Raw genomic sequence first — 14,166 nt, 5'->3', positions numbered from 1 at the left:
ATAAGGGCTCTAGTTGGGGGAGGGAGGCTATGGGAGGGTGCCATCTGGGAAGTGGGTGTATAGTTGAATAAGATGATTTGGGATCTTCTGTGTGATACACACACACACACACACACAAAAAAAAAAAACCAAATTTTTAAAAAATGTATTATATTTGAGGAGGAAGCATGGAAATTTACTTCATGTTAATTAGTAGAGTTGATAAACATTACCATTGAAATCTACCCGAACACTTTATAGACATACACAGGCACCAAGTATCCAAGTGCAACTGATTAGGACTAGTAATAATCAGATACATCCAGATTAGAGATGATTGTGCCAACATCTCAGTGTTAATGTATATGAGTGTTTATTAATTCAACTGTGAACCTAGAAACTTGCACCCACTTGTTAAAGAGATGTACTCTTGCTCTGGAATGTGTTACTGAGTATGTTAAAGCTGTAATGAAATGCTTCTTTTAATCATGTAGTTATTAAAAAATTTTTAAAAATTAAAAAAGCATTTTAATAGACTTCACGAGCTAGTAAAAGCTCGTTTTACTAGTTTAAAAACCTTTTGTTTTTCAAAAATATTTTATTATTTTTATTTTTTTGTGTGAGTGTTTTGCCTGCATGGATGTAAGTGCACTGTGTTGTGCAGTGCCTGTGGAGGCCAGATGAGGGCATTTTATCCCCTGGAACTGAAGTTATGGATTGTTGCTAGCTGCCATGTGGATGCTGAGAATTGAACCCAGTCCTCTGTGAGAGCAGCCAGCACTCTTAACCACTGAGCCATCTCTCTAGCTCCTATAAAGAACCTTTTCATGCCCCTCAAACTATTCTCCAACCATTGATTTAAAAGGTATTTACTGACTCTTTTTAATATGTCAGGTTGTAAGCACCAAATATATAAATAAAATGTTTGACAATGTTAAAAAAAAAAAAAAGACAATAGAGACCAAGTGCTGTTGATGATGTGGCCAAATTGAAAGCCTTGCACACTGTTGATTGTAGTCTTGTGCTTTAAGGAGAGTAGTACTCTTCTCACTAATAGTTAACAGGCTCCTGGCACTTGGCTCACTAAGAGTTAACATACTTCTTTGGGTTTTGTTGATGCAGAGAACTGAGAAGGGGAGATTCTGCTCGCAGTTTTTTGGACAGGTCGTCATGCCCCTCCCCCTGTCTTTGCATGCATCAAAGGAGGTCTGTTACTGGACCAGTCACCGTGGCCTTCGGTGCAATGTGCTATTTTCTTACTATACTGATGACAAATTCCTATGTGTTTTGCACTGATAATATGTAAACTCTGTGTGAGCTTCAAACACTGAGCTTCCAATAAAGGCTCTAAGAGGCGTAGTGAAAGTGCTCCTGAGAAGCGAAGCTGGGGGCCTGCTGGTCTAATCTCAGCTTCTTGGCACTAGTTAAGCAGGATGACTACAGTTGATGTGTGTATGTGTTTGTATAATCATTATGGAAAACAGTAAAGAGATTGCTCAAAAAATTAAAAATGTATCTATATATAATTCAGAATACTCTTCTTGATTACATATTGAAAAGAATTGAACTTAGTGCAGTGTATAAAAACAGAGTCTAATTGGGCAGTTAGGAGCATACTGCACTTTGAGGGGACTCAAGTTCGGTTCTCATTATATCAAGTCACTCACACTGACTATAACTCCAGCTCCTTGGGATCTAATGCCCTCTTCTGGACTCGGTGTGCAACTGCACTCATATGTGTATATTTCCAAACACACGCACATATACACATAGTTAAAAATAAAATAAGTGTATAAAGAGGATTTCCTTTTCTCACATCTTCACCAGCATTGGTTATTTTTATAATGATAGCCATTCTGATTGGGGTGGGAGACGGACAGAATCTCAGTGTAGTTTTAAATCCCATTTCCCTGATGCCTAAGAAGGTTGAACATCTTTTTTTCATATTATTGGCTATTTGTACTTCATCTTTTGAGAACTATCTGCCCATTTCATTAACTGTGTTTGATTAGGTTGTTTGGAATTTTTGGTACTTAGTTATCTGAGTTCTTTATATATTCCAGATGTTAATCCTGTGTCAGATATATAGTTAGCAAAAAATTCCACTGTTTGAGAATTTCACTCAATTAATTGTTTCCTTTGATGTGCAGAAGGTTTTTTTATTTCATTCAACCCCATTTGCCAATTCTTAATAAACATCACATGTTTGTTTCCTCTCATTTGAGGATCCTAGGTCATATACAGAAATGTAAAGTGATTTATATGTGTAAGTCTGACATGGAAACAGAAGGAATACTTGCTGAGGAGGGTAGTAGGAAGGGAGGGGGAGGAAGGTAGAAAAAGGGTAGGATATGGGGTCGAATTTGGTCAGAAGACATGAAATACTTGAAAGAAATTGTTTGTGCAAAACCTACCAGTATATACAATGAATATATGCCAGTAAAAATTAATAACAAAGATACTTGCATTCCCATGATCACTGTAGCATTATTCAAAACAGTCAAGATATGGAGTCAGCCTAAGTGCCCATTAAGGGATGAATGGATGAAGGAAATGTTTGTATATGTGTAATCAATAATATATCATAGTATATCAATTATGCAGGTTGAGAAATACTGGAGATCTAATGTACAGTATGGGATTTACACTGAGCAAAACTGCTATTGTATTTGAAATTTTCTAAGAGAGTAAATCTTAAATATTACCATCACATGCACATACACAAAAAATGGTAACTGAGTGATGGAGCTGTCAATTAACTTGACAGTGGTAATAATTTCCCAATGTAGCCATGTAAAAAAATACCACATTGTACACATTAGGTAAATAAATAATATTTACTTCCTAATGATGCTTTAGGGAAGCTGGAATGAAACAGGAAAAATATGATAAGGGGGCCCTGTTTACAATCATTATCCCCCAGACTTCCTGCTTGATTGGTTCTTAAGCCACCATGAGTGGCTCCTGACTATGGGAACTTGGGGACTCTCTAGGCGGCTTTAGAGACCTCTAAAACTGTATTTTTCTCTCATGCCTGTCAATGAATTCACTAGGGGAACTCTTGAGTCTCTGTCTAGCATTGAGAGTCTATACTTCCTTTGCTCCATCCAGCACACCTCCATGTTGAAGTGACAACCAGATGACAGGTAACACACAAGCACTAGCAGAAGAAGGAGACAGATGATCCTCAGAACACGTTCTGTTCCAGTGATTTCATTTCCCTGCAATGGAATGATACCTGCAGATTTAATCATTTCCAGTGGCAAGTAGATGCATAAAAATACAAGACAAGGCAAGAGGAGTTTGGCGGCACTGAGGAGGTGCTTACGTGGAAGAGCTCTCTGAAAGCAGATGTTTAATCAGCGATTCTGGTAAGTGAGAAACATTGACCCCCATATGAATGTTTTTGAAAATTTAATCAAAGGCGTGTGGAGTTGGGGAAATGCATTCTTACCTTAATATATTTGTTCCTAATAGGAAAAATTACAATATTGCCTTCTGAAGATCCAGGGATATGGAATTCTGTTCCATATTGAGGACATGAATGGGACACTTAACCTGCTCTTCATGCCAAAGTCTCCAGGTTTCTTGACTCTAAGCATCCATGCATAACTTACTGAGCTTGCAGTAGGTGCCAGAAAGATTCAGAGAAAAATATATATTTATTGGACATTTTGTTTCAGTGCAAATAAATTGTTACAGTATCAAGAAGTCGGTAAAATAAAAATAAATTTACAAATAATGAAAGGGCTGGAGGTGGTGGAAAAATGGTTCGGCAGTTAAGTGTACTTGCTATTCTACTATACGGTTCTAGTTTGGTGCCCAACTCCTGTGTTGGGTGGCTCACTGTCACCAGTAACTCTAACTTCTAGGAACCCAAGGCCTTCCTCTGGCTTCTGTGGGCATCTACCCTCACACACCCACACCTACCCCCACACACACACACACACACACACACACACACACACACACAAATAAAAATAAATATTTAAAAAGCTCAACAAGAAAATTTTCTTATGGAGGTGTTGTCAATAGCAGGATTTCTGAATATTCGCAAGTGTGTGATCTCAGCTGCAGAGGTGATAAATTGCTGTGATTTCATAATTTTATGAATGCATGTAGATTCTACTTGATAGCTTAGATGTGAAAATTATTCTAATGAACTAAATTGTTAAAATTTCATCAACGGGGTCTATTTAAAATCATACTGGTATGTCTTTTGCCATATCAATGCATTGACCCAGGAATTCATTGTCAATGTAAAAGTGTCTTCATTCTGGTGGATTAAGTTTGGAAAGAAAAGGGCAGAGAATGAGCATGGGAAGTTTTGGTTAGAAGTCACTATGTGAGTCATGGAGCTTTTAGCTAGAGTGTGAAGCACAGGTGGACAAGCGGCTTGGGAGTGTGCTCAGCTTCTCTGCAACCTCAGTGAACACAATCACCACCTTCCTGAGCTCAAATTAAAGTCCCAGATGCAAGTTGTGCAATCCTGCTAAAAATGTATTTATTTAATTTATTTATTGTGTGTGTGTTTGTGTGTGTGTGTGTGTGTGTGTGTGTGTGCATGTGTGGATGTGCGTGTGGTGAATGTGCTTGTCAGTATGTCCACAGAGGTCAGGGAAAAACTTGTAGGAGTGGAAGTCAGAAGACACCATGTAGGAGCTGATTCTCTCCTATCACATATATGTACCAGGGATCAATCACAGGTGCTGTATCTTCGCAGCAAGTGTCCTTACTTGCTGAACCATCACTCTGACCTTGCCATTGCATTCTTTACCAGCAATCAAATGAAACCCATAGAGATTTGTTGGTTCTAATTCTTGCCAAATAAAAAAAAATGTTTTAGACAGCTGTTTCATGGCATACTTAGCCTATAATAATAAACTTCATACATTCAAGTGCACAAATTGATAAGCTGTGACACGTGCAGACAGTCATGAAACCTTTCCTACAATCATAGAATGAACATACTCATCACCTGCTTAAACTTCCTGCACTGTATGAGTCCTTTCTCATCTCATCTGGACCTCAACTACTGATCTGATTCTTGTCGTTACAGATTATTCTGCAGTTTAAACTTCTTGAGTAAAAAGAATCCAGTGGTTATACCAAATGCTGCCTGGCTTCTCTGCTCATGACTACTTTAACTTCTCTGTTGTCTGTGTGTATCTGCACTGTCCTGTTGTTCTGATTCCTTTTCATCGTTGAACTTTATTATTTGGTATCTTAGTTTTTTGCTGTTGCCGTTGCTGTGATTAAAAACACTCTGACAAAAGCAACATTGGAGGAAAGGGTTTACTTTTTAGATCACACTTCTTAATGTCAGGAAACTGAAGGCATCAGGAGCTTGAAGCAGCTGGTCATATCGAATTCAGAATTGTGAGAGATGGATGAATGCATGCATGGTGCTCAGGGCTCATATCCATTTATACCACTTAGGATCCCTTTCAGGGAGTGGAACCACATCAATGCAATCAGGACAATCCCCCACAAATATGCCCAGAGGCCCATCTCCCAGGTCATTCTAGATTCTGTCAAATTGACAGTTAACACTAACCATTACAGCTGGCAACACCACAATTTGTTTATTTAATCACATGTGGACAGACATTTAGAGTTTTCTGGGTTTTGGCTCTCCAAAATAAAGCTTTCTAAGAACATTAGTATAAAACTCTTTATGAACATAAGCATTATTTTCTCCAGAACAAACTGATAGTCAAGAATAGAATGGTTAGATCATATAGTATAGGGATGTGTTTGCTTAACTTTAATGGAAACAGAAACTGTCAACATTTTTCTGAAGTCACTGTTGCATAATTTCACATTGCCAACAGAGGCAAACCATAGTTTCATTTCATCCACATCTTCATCAACACTAGAAGGTTGCACTTACTTGGTTTTTCTTTTTGTCTTTTTAATTTTTACAAAAACTTTATTGAGAATTTCATACACACATAAAAGGTGTTTTGATCAAATCCATGCCTACTCTCTCCCTTCCAACACCTCCCACATCTCCCTATCACTTTTTTCTTTTTTTTTCTTCTTTATTTATTTTTATGGGGACTTTGGATACTCTAACATTCCCCCCTCTGAAGAGGTAACCCTAAAATCTTTTAAGGATTAGATACAAGCTCCCTAAATACTTTTGACATTTTTTTTTTTATCATGCCATCCTCAAGGGATTACCCAAATTGCCAATAGGGAATAGGGATACAGACTGCTCTGGCTTCTTCCATGCTGGACAGGGACACAGGGTGAGGCAATTGGAGTGCCTCTTCAGTGGGCCTATTGAAAAGACTCCTTAATTGCATAACTCTTGTCTCTAGGGGAAAATAAAGTCCTTGAATCATGAATAGGAGATGTGAAGGAGCAGTAAAGGCAAGAGTAATTAGCATTACAAGTTCTAGACAGGGAACTAGAAAAAAGTCTGAACAGGACAATTTTCAAATGTTCATATGCATTCTAATAAGCATACAGCATCTCTCTGTGGCTTTTGTTTGTGTTTTCCAGTGACTAATGTTGCGGTATATTTCTTATATGTTTAGTCGCCTTCAACATGCATATCTTCTTCAGCAACATATGTTTTGAATTTTTTAGTATGCTTCCTAATAATTTTGAAAAAAAATTTTTTTTGCAAAGTTCCTTACATATTCCATACGTAAGCACTTTATTAGATACAGGTTTTGTAAATAATGTCGTCAGGACTGTGAATTGTCTTCTGATTCTCTTTACATTGCCCAAACCATCTTCCTAGTTCACATAAGTACATTTGCCTCACTCTTCATTTGAAAATCCAGTTAATCACCCATTCATTCCTTGGTTGTGATTAAAAATCAGATTCTCTGTCTTAATATTTCTAAATTTTCCTGAAGCAATCTTCCAGGAAGGTGGTAGTTTTAGAGTTTTACACACATATACATCATTCATTTTTGTTGATTTTTAAATCTACATTGGTTAATTTGGGGAGAAATGAACTATTAACAATATCATTTCAATTTACTTGATTTTCTTTATTTTTTCTCCTTGGTAGCTCTCAGCAAAAGAATCTACTGCCTATATTCTCATACTTATCTGCTGTCCTAGTTTGTTCTTCATTGCTGGGACAAAACACTCTGACCAATACCAACTTGGGGAGGAAAGGGTTTATTCAGCTTACAACTCCCAGGTCGCAGTTCATCAGGGAGCCCAAGGTAGGAACTCAGGGCAGGAACCTGGAAGCAGGAGCTGGAGCACAGGCCATGGAGGAATGCTGCTTACTGGCTTGCTCCCTTGGCCCCTGCTCAGCCTGCTTTCTTAAGCAACACAGGCCCACCTGCCCAGGGGTGGCACCACCCACAGTGGGCTGGGTCCTCCCACATCACTAATCAAGAAGATGTCCCTCAGACATGGCCACAGGCCAGTCCAATAGAGGAAATTCTCCAACTGAGGCTCCCTCAACCCAGATGTGTCAAGTTGACACTAAAGTTATCCAGTGTGCCTGCCTAAGTCTTGATGCTTCTGAAGTTAATATTTCATGATTTAATTTCTGACTGTTCATTCCTGACATTCAAAAATAAAGTTGAATTTTTTTCATATTGATGTTAAAACTGCAGCTTTCTCTATTTCATTCAGTAGTTATAATAGCTTATGGGATGCACTGGACTTTGTAGTAATAAGGCCATCCTGGGTGGGAATAAAGAGCTCTTTCTAATATAGATGTTATTTATTTACTTTTTCTTGCTTTATTGCATTGGCTAGCATCTAAAACTATGATGTTGAATAGATGTGGTAAGAGCAGATATTCTCTTACTTCACCATTAATCATGCTTTCTGTGAGACTGTTTAGTTTAAATGCCTCTTTTTTTAAAAAAAAAAGATTTATTTATGTTAATTTTTGTTGCTTTTGTTTTTGGTGTCTTATCTATTGCCTTAGTCTGTTCAGGTTGCTGTAACAACATATTATAGACTGGGTAGCTTTTAGCAACATAGAATTATGTTTCATACTTCTGGACACTGGAAAATCCTAGCTCCTGACCCAACAGGTTTAGTGTCTGGTAAGGGCCCTGTTCTATGTAGAACATGCCCAAGAGGTGTGACAAATCTTTCTTGGTGTCTATTGTAAGACCACTAATGTTATGCTCTTGTGATCTAATCACTTCCAAAGAGCCCCACCTCCACATAGTCTCACCCTGGAACATTGTGTTTCAATATATTAATTTGAGGGATACAGACATTCCACCTGGACCACCCATGAAATCATTGCCAAAAACAATGTAAGATTTTCCACTGTATGCTCTTTGACTTTCTATAGTCTCATGCCTTACATATGTCTCATAAATCTATTTTGAATGACTTTTGTATAGAGTGTAAGACAAGTTAATATCCTGTTTATACATGCCATTGTTGAAGATAAAAATTTTGTCCTTGCACTACTCTCATTAAAGATCAGTTTAGCATGGAAAAAATATTTATTTTTAGTCATGTGTGTGTATGTGCCTGTGTGAGTTTTACCAAGTGGGTTCAAGGTGGTCACAGAAGCCAGATTTCCTGGACCTGAAGATACAAGTAGTTGTGAATCAGCTTATTTGTTTGCTGGGAGCCAAACCTGGCTTCTCTGGAAGAATAGTAAGTACTCTTAACCACTGAGCCATCTGTCTAGCCCCTAGGGTTGGGTTTTGTTTTTGTAAATGACTTTTATGAGGTTGTGGAAGTTCACGTCTCATCTAAGTTGGTTGACTGAATGATTTTATCAAAATTACATGTTGAATTTTGTCAAGTGTATTTTCCCACATTTGTTGGGATATAAATTTTTCTTTTTAATTTGTTAATATGAAGAATTGCACTGTTTTATTTTTTAATATTCCAGCAGATTCCTGAGAGATACCCACCTTGGTGGTGATATACTGTATTCATATGTTGAGTTCTGTATAGTAAATTGTATGTGAGGGTTTTACATTTATTTTTATGATGCATATTAATTTATTATTTTCTGTTTTGTTGTGTTTTTGTCTTGTTATTTATCAGAGTACTTCAGGTGCAATAAACTGAGTTATTGGTGTGTTCTCTCCTCTTTAACTTTATGGAAGATTGTGTGTTGAGTTGGTGATACTGTGAGTTTTACCTTTGGAAACAGAAACACACACACACGCACACACACATACACACACCACTTAATTTCAGTAATTCTTGCTATTATCATTTTCATTTTTATAAATGAGCATTATACATTTCAGACAAGTTAAATAACTTGCCTAAAGTAGACGATGGATCCAGGATATGAAAGAGAAGAACTGACTTCCGAAGTCACAATCTTAACATTGTACTGTTCTCCTTTCAATTATATAAAAATTTTCTAGGTCTGACTCTCCAGAGTTTTGTTTGTTTGTTTGTTCTTGTGATTTTTAAAGACAGTTTGATGCAACCCAAATTGACCTCCTACTCATTCTGTAGCCAAGGTTGCCTTGAACTCCTGATCATCTTGCCTCAGCCTCTTGAGAGTACTGGGATTGCAGGTGTGTATCACCACATCCAGCTTCTAGGATTTTAAAGAAAGAAGTACATTCTCCCAGAATGATGGAGTATTATAATAATGGATCAAAGACATTTTCCCTTGTTATTTTAGCTAACTGTTTATCTCCTTCCCAACAGTTTTCATTCACCATATGGAAATTAGGAATATCAGTTCTCAGGCTCCCAGTAGACATTAGCTCGAACATAACTACTTCTAAACTGACTATGCCTAAGTCACAATTCATTGGTAAAAAGACACTAAATGCTTCTGATTTGACTTTTTGCTACTTGATGAAATGCATTTTGGGGGAAAGAAATAACTGACAAGCTGATCTTAGAGGTTTTTGCATGTTTTCTCTTCTCAAGGCCGAAGACCCTTCACTTCCACTTCTAGGCTCACTGCTACCCATTAGTCAGTATAACTTCTTGGGAAAGATGGAAGGAAAATGGGAATAAGTACCATAGCACTCTATTTTTTTATTATATTTATTTATTTGTCTTTTTGAGACAGGGTCTCCTTGTAGCTCCAGCTGTCTTGGAACTCACTATGTAGACCAGGCTGGCCTTGAACTCACAGAGATCTGCCTGCCTCTGCCTCCCGAGTGCTGGGATTAAAGGCATGTGCCACTATGCGCTTTTATTTTATTTTTAAAATATATTTTAAAATATTTTTATTAATTCTTTGGAAACTTAATCCAGCATTTTTATCATATTTTCCCCCTCACCCAACTTGTCTCATATCTGCCCCAACTATCTACCTACACAACTTCATGTTCATTTTTCCCCCACTGAGTCCAATATGGGTTGACCAAACATTCTTGGATGTGGAACTAGAGTGTTGTTATCTAAGGGCCATACCCTTAATGAGCACTGGCCTTAAGTAGCTCTTATGTATGATGTCACAATTGATGTGAGTTCATATATAAAATTGCCTGCTGCCTGGAAAACAATGCTTCCTGGTAGTTGTCTACAACCCCAGGCTCTTATAATCTCTCTGCCTCCTCTTCTACAAAACTCCCTGAACCCTTGGAGTAGGGTATGCCAAGGATGTTCCATTTGGGAATGAGAACTCCACAATCTCTTATTCTGTGCATGTTGGCCAGTTGTAGGGCTCTGCGTTAATTGTGTTCTATTACAAGAGGAAGCGTCTCTGATGAAGGTTGAGAGCTGCACTAATCTATGGTTATATTGATTAGTCATTAGAAATCAGTTCACTGATTTCTAATTATTAGAAATTCCTAATGATTATTAGACATCATTAAAACCGTATCCACTCAGTAGAATGTTAGTCATAGGTTCTGCTCTAGGGCCCATCATCTATCTACCCATAGATTCTTGGTCTTGATAATGGTGCCAGGTATGGGTTCCATCTTATGGGAATGGCCTTAATTCAATAATAGGGTGGCTGATCACTCCTATAATGTTTGTGTCACTTTTACACTGGTGAGCATACCTTGTAGGCCAGTCATTATTGTATTTTGAAAGGTTTACAAGTGGGTAAGACTGATGATTACTTTTCTCCTCTGGTAGCATGCATAGCACTTCCCAACACTCAGAAAGCTATCTAGGAGGGGTGAAGCTTCTAGGTCAATACACATTTGATTTCTTCAAGTTTTATAATTCAAGTATTTGCTGTCTTCAGCAATTGGGTCTTATCATCAAGTTCTTGGGGGTAACCAAGAGCAATGGCAATAGCCTGTAATGTTTGAGGGGGGTTCCACCAACAGCTGTCTAATTGGACTTAAGCCATGTTGAGTGGGAGAGAATCGTGTGTGGTACTATAAACATAGCTAAGAACACACAGTTGGAGATGTCATAGACCCCACAGAATAATCTACTGCTCACACTTTCATAGACCAACCTGATTTCTAACTGTATTCTAAATATGTATCCTTACAGTCACAGACAAATATAGCTCTCACCACTTATTAAAGAAGTTTCATTTTGCAACACAAGGACTCTATTACAAAGTTCCACAACTGGTCAAACACAGAGAATAAGTGACTGTGAGGTGCCAAGTCCTATGTGATACATCTATAATGCAACATCTATACTTAAAACTAAAGGAACATCCTGGAAGAAGGGGTGGAAAGACTGTAAGAGTCAGAGAAACAAGACACCCACTGCTAGTTAATGCATTCTAGACATGACAGGGAAGCTACACCAGTGAGATCTCCACAGTATGGTGGCCTAACAAGATCTGCATAATGACAAAAGGTAATTTCTTAGGGTCCCAAATCAAGATGAAGAGGTACAGGCAATCAATAGATGCCGAGGGAGTTTTCTCTAGGGACTGGCTCCTAGAGAGGTTATCTGTTCCAAAGTGGGCAGCCTTAAACACAGGTACACAGGAACACCATGAAATGGACCCAGTGCATTTAATACACATATACACATATGTATATGTATATTTCTAATGTATTTTTATATATGTAACAAGAATAATCAAGGAAGAGTACACGAAATTTAGAGGAAGTGAGGGGCATGGGCAGTATTGAGAGGGGCTTGGAGGGATGGAAATGATGGAAATACAATACTCAAGTATGAAATTCTAAAACATATATTTAAAAATCAACAAAACAATATTTAAGAACCTGGAGAGATGGCTCAGTGTTTAAGAGCACTGGCTGTTCTTGTAGAAGACCCAGGTTTGAATCCCAGCACCCACATGGTCACAACAACTTTCCATAACTTTAGTTCCAGGGAATCTGGGGCCCTTTTCTCTCCTCTGCAGGCAATGCACAACACAGGTGCACTTACATACATGTAGGCATAATATTCACACACATAAAAACATTTTTAATTAAAAATATTTTATAGTAGCATAATAAAATCCTCTTTTTATGCAAAAAGGAAATAGAATAAATTGTTCTCAAAATAATCAGAATCAAGTTTTTTAAAAAATTTCCATTGCTCACCAATCTAGAGAATTTCACTGAGTACTGAAGAAAAGACTAGACCTGGTTTCTAAGGGTTAAATATGTATGTATTAGTTAGCTTTTCCCAAGAAACAGAAAAGATAAGATATATATGTGCAACTGAGCCAATACTCTATGTAGTAACTATCAAATGACATGAAAATATGAAGACATTTATTGCAAGGCATTAGCTTCATGATTACAAAGGTTAAGAAGTCCTATAATCTTCTGCTATGACTGGAGACTTTGGAAAATCAGTGGTGTAGTTCAGAGATTTAAGAGACAGAAAGTCTGCTCATGGTGCACCTTCGAGCCTGACAGCCTGTGAACCAGGAGCACCAGGACAGGAAAAGATGAAGCAGTCGATTCAACCATCCTCTGCTCTTTCTTTCTTTCTTTCTTTCTTTCTTTCTTTCTTTTCCTTTTTTTTTTTTTTTTAAATTCTGTTTAGGTTCTCAAAGGATTAGATGATACTGAACCCCATGTGCTATACTTTCTCCACCAATTTAAATGCTAATCATTCCTGAAAGTACCCTCCCAGACACACCTAGAAGTAATGTTTATTCAGCTGTCTGGATATAACATGCCCCATTCAATTTGACACATAAAATTATCCATCACAATGTGATTCTATGATGAAAAAATCATTGCCTATAAATAGAAAGTTAAAAACGGCCTTGAGCTATAAATTAAATCATATAAGATAAATTCAAAATAAATCATATATAGTAAAATGTAGTCCTCAAAATAAAATATCAAGCACTTAATACATTTTTAGATATGCCTTTTCCAAGATAGTGTAAAGCTTGCTTTTCTAGGGCTTCTTTGACTGACACCTATACATGCAGATTGCTCTTGAGCTCAGTGCGCTCAGCTGTTAAGAAATCAATCTGCATTTGTGGGTTCATGTGTACCCAAGTTCATCTTGCCTTGTAGTCTGCTCCTTCGAGGGTAAGATGAAACTGCTCCCTTCGAAGTGCTTAGAATAGGGCTTTAAGCACAAGAGCACTTCACGTACGGATATATTCTCTCACAATCTGTACGTTTTCTGTTTCTCTAATAGCCTGATGCTTCTTCGCTTTTGAGCAGTTCCTTTCCCAAGACTATTTAGTGTCATGATTTTTAGGAACCCGACGTTTGCAATTGCTTAAATACTTCCTGTCAATCCTCTAAGTTGTTCAAAAGATGAGTTGAACTTTGGGTGATATTATCTTCTGAAGAGTTTTAGTCTCATATAATACCATAACCCAAGAAAAATATGCCATGCCATTTCAGACAGATTTCAAACTTCCTGTTTATTCCCCCTCCAGTGTGCCAGCTCCTCTGCAGAATGAAATGTCTCCAAATCGCTGAGACTGTAATTTCCATGACAGTGTCGTCCATCTCCTTTCTTGCCTGTCCTTTCAATTTTATGAAGGTTACAGACATTCTTCCTGGGTGTTTGTCAAATTGTTTATCTAGTCTGGAACCAGCTACCCATGCTCTGCTCAGAATATTTTATGCAAATTCCTCTTTCCCTTGTTGCTGGGCACCTCAGAAAGCCCACAGTCACTAAGTCAGGAAGAGAAACATCCTTGATGGCTGTTTCATTTGCTTTTAACCATATTGACTCATGTCAGTGTCTGCTGCTTCCTGGTTGCTCTCAGAATTATACGCTGTGTCAACAGACTGGGGCATTTCCTGTTTGGTCATGAGTCGGCTGTGTTTTTCTGTCTCATTCCAGTTCAGTGCACACAATGGATCTGAGGTTCCACTTCACCAATATTCAAACCTGTTGTTC

Source organism: Nannospalax galili, unplaced genomic scaffold, assembly GCF_000622305.1.
Source record: "Nannospalax galili isolate Female #2095 unplaced genomic scaffold, S.galili_v1.0 scaffold383, whole genome shotgun sequence".
NCBI lineage: Eukaryota > Metazoa > Chordata > Mammalia > Rodentia > Spalacidae > Nannospalax > Nannospalax galili.
The sequence above is the reverse complement of the archived record's forward strand: the minus strand, read 5'-3'. Positions refer to the sequence as shown.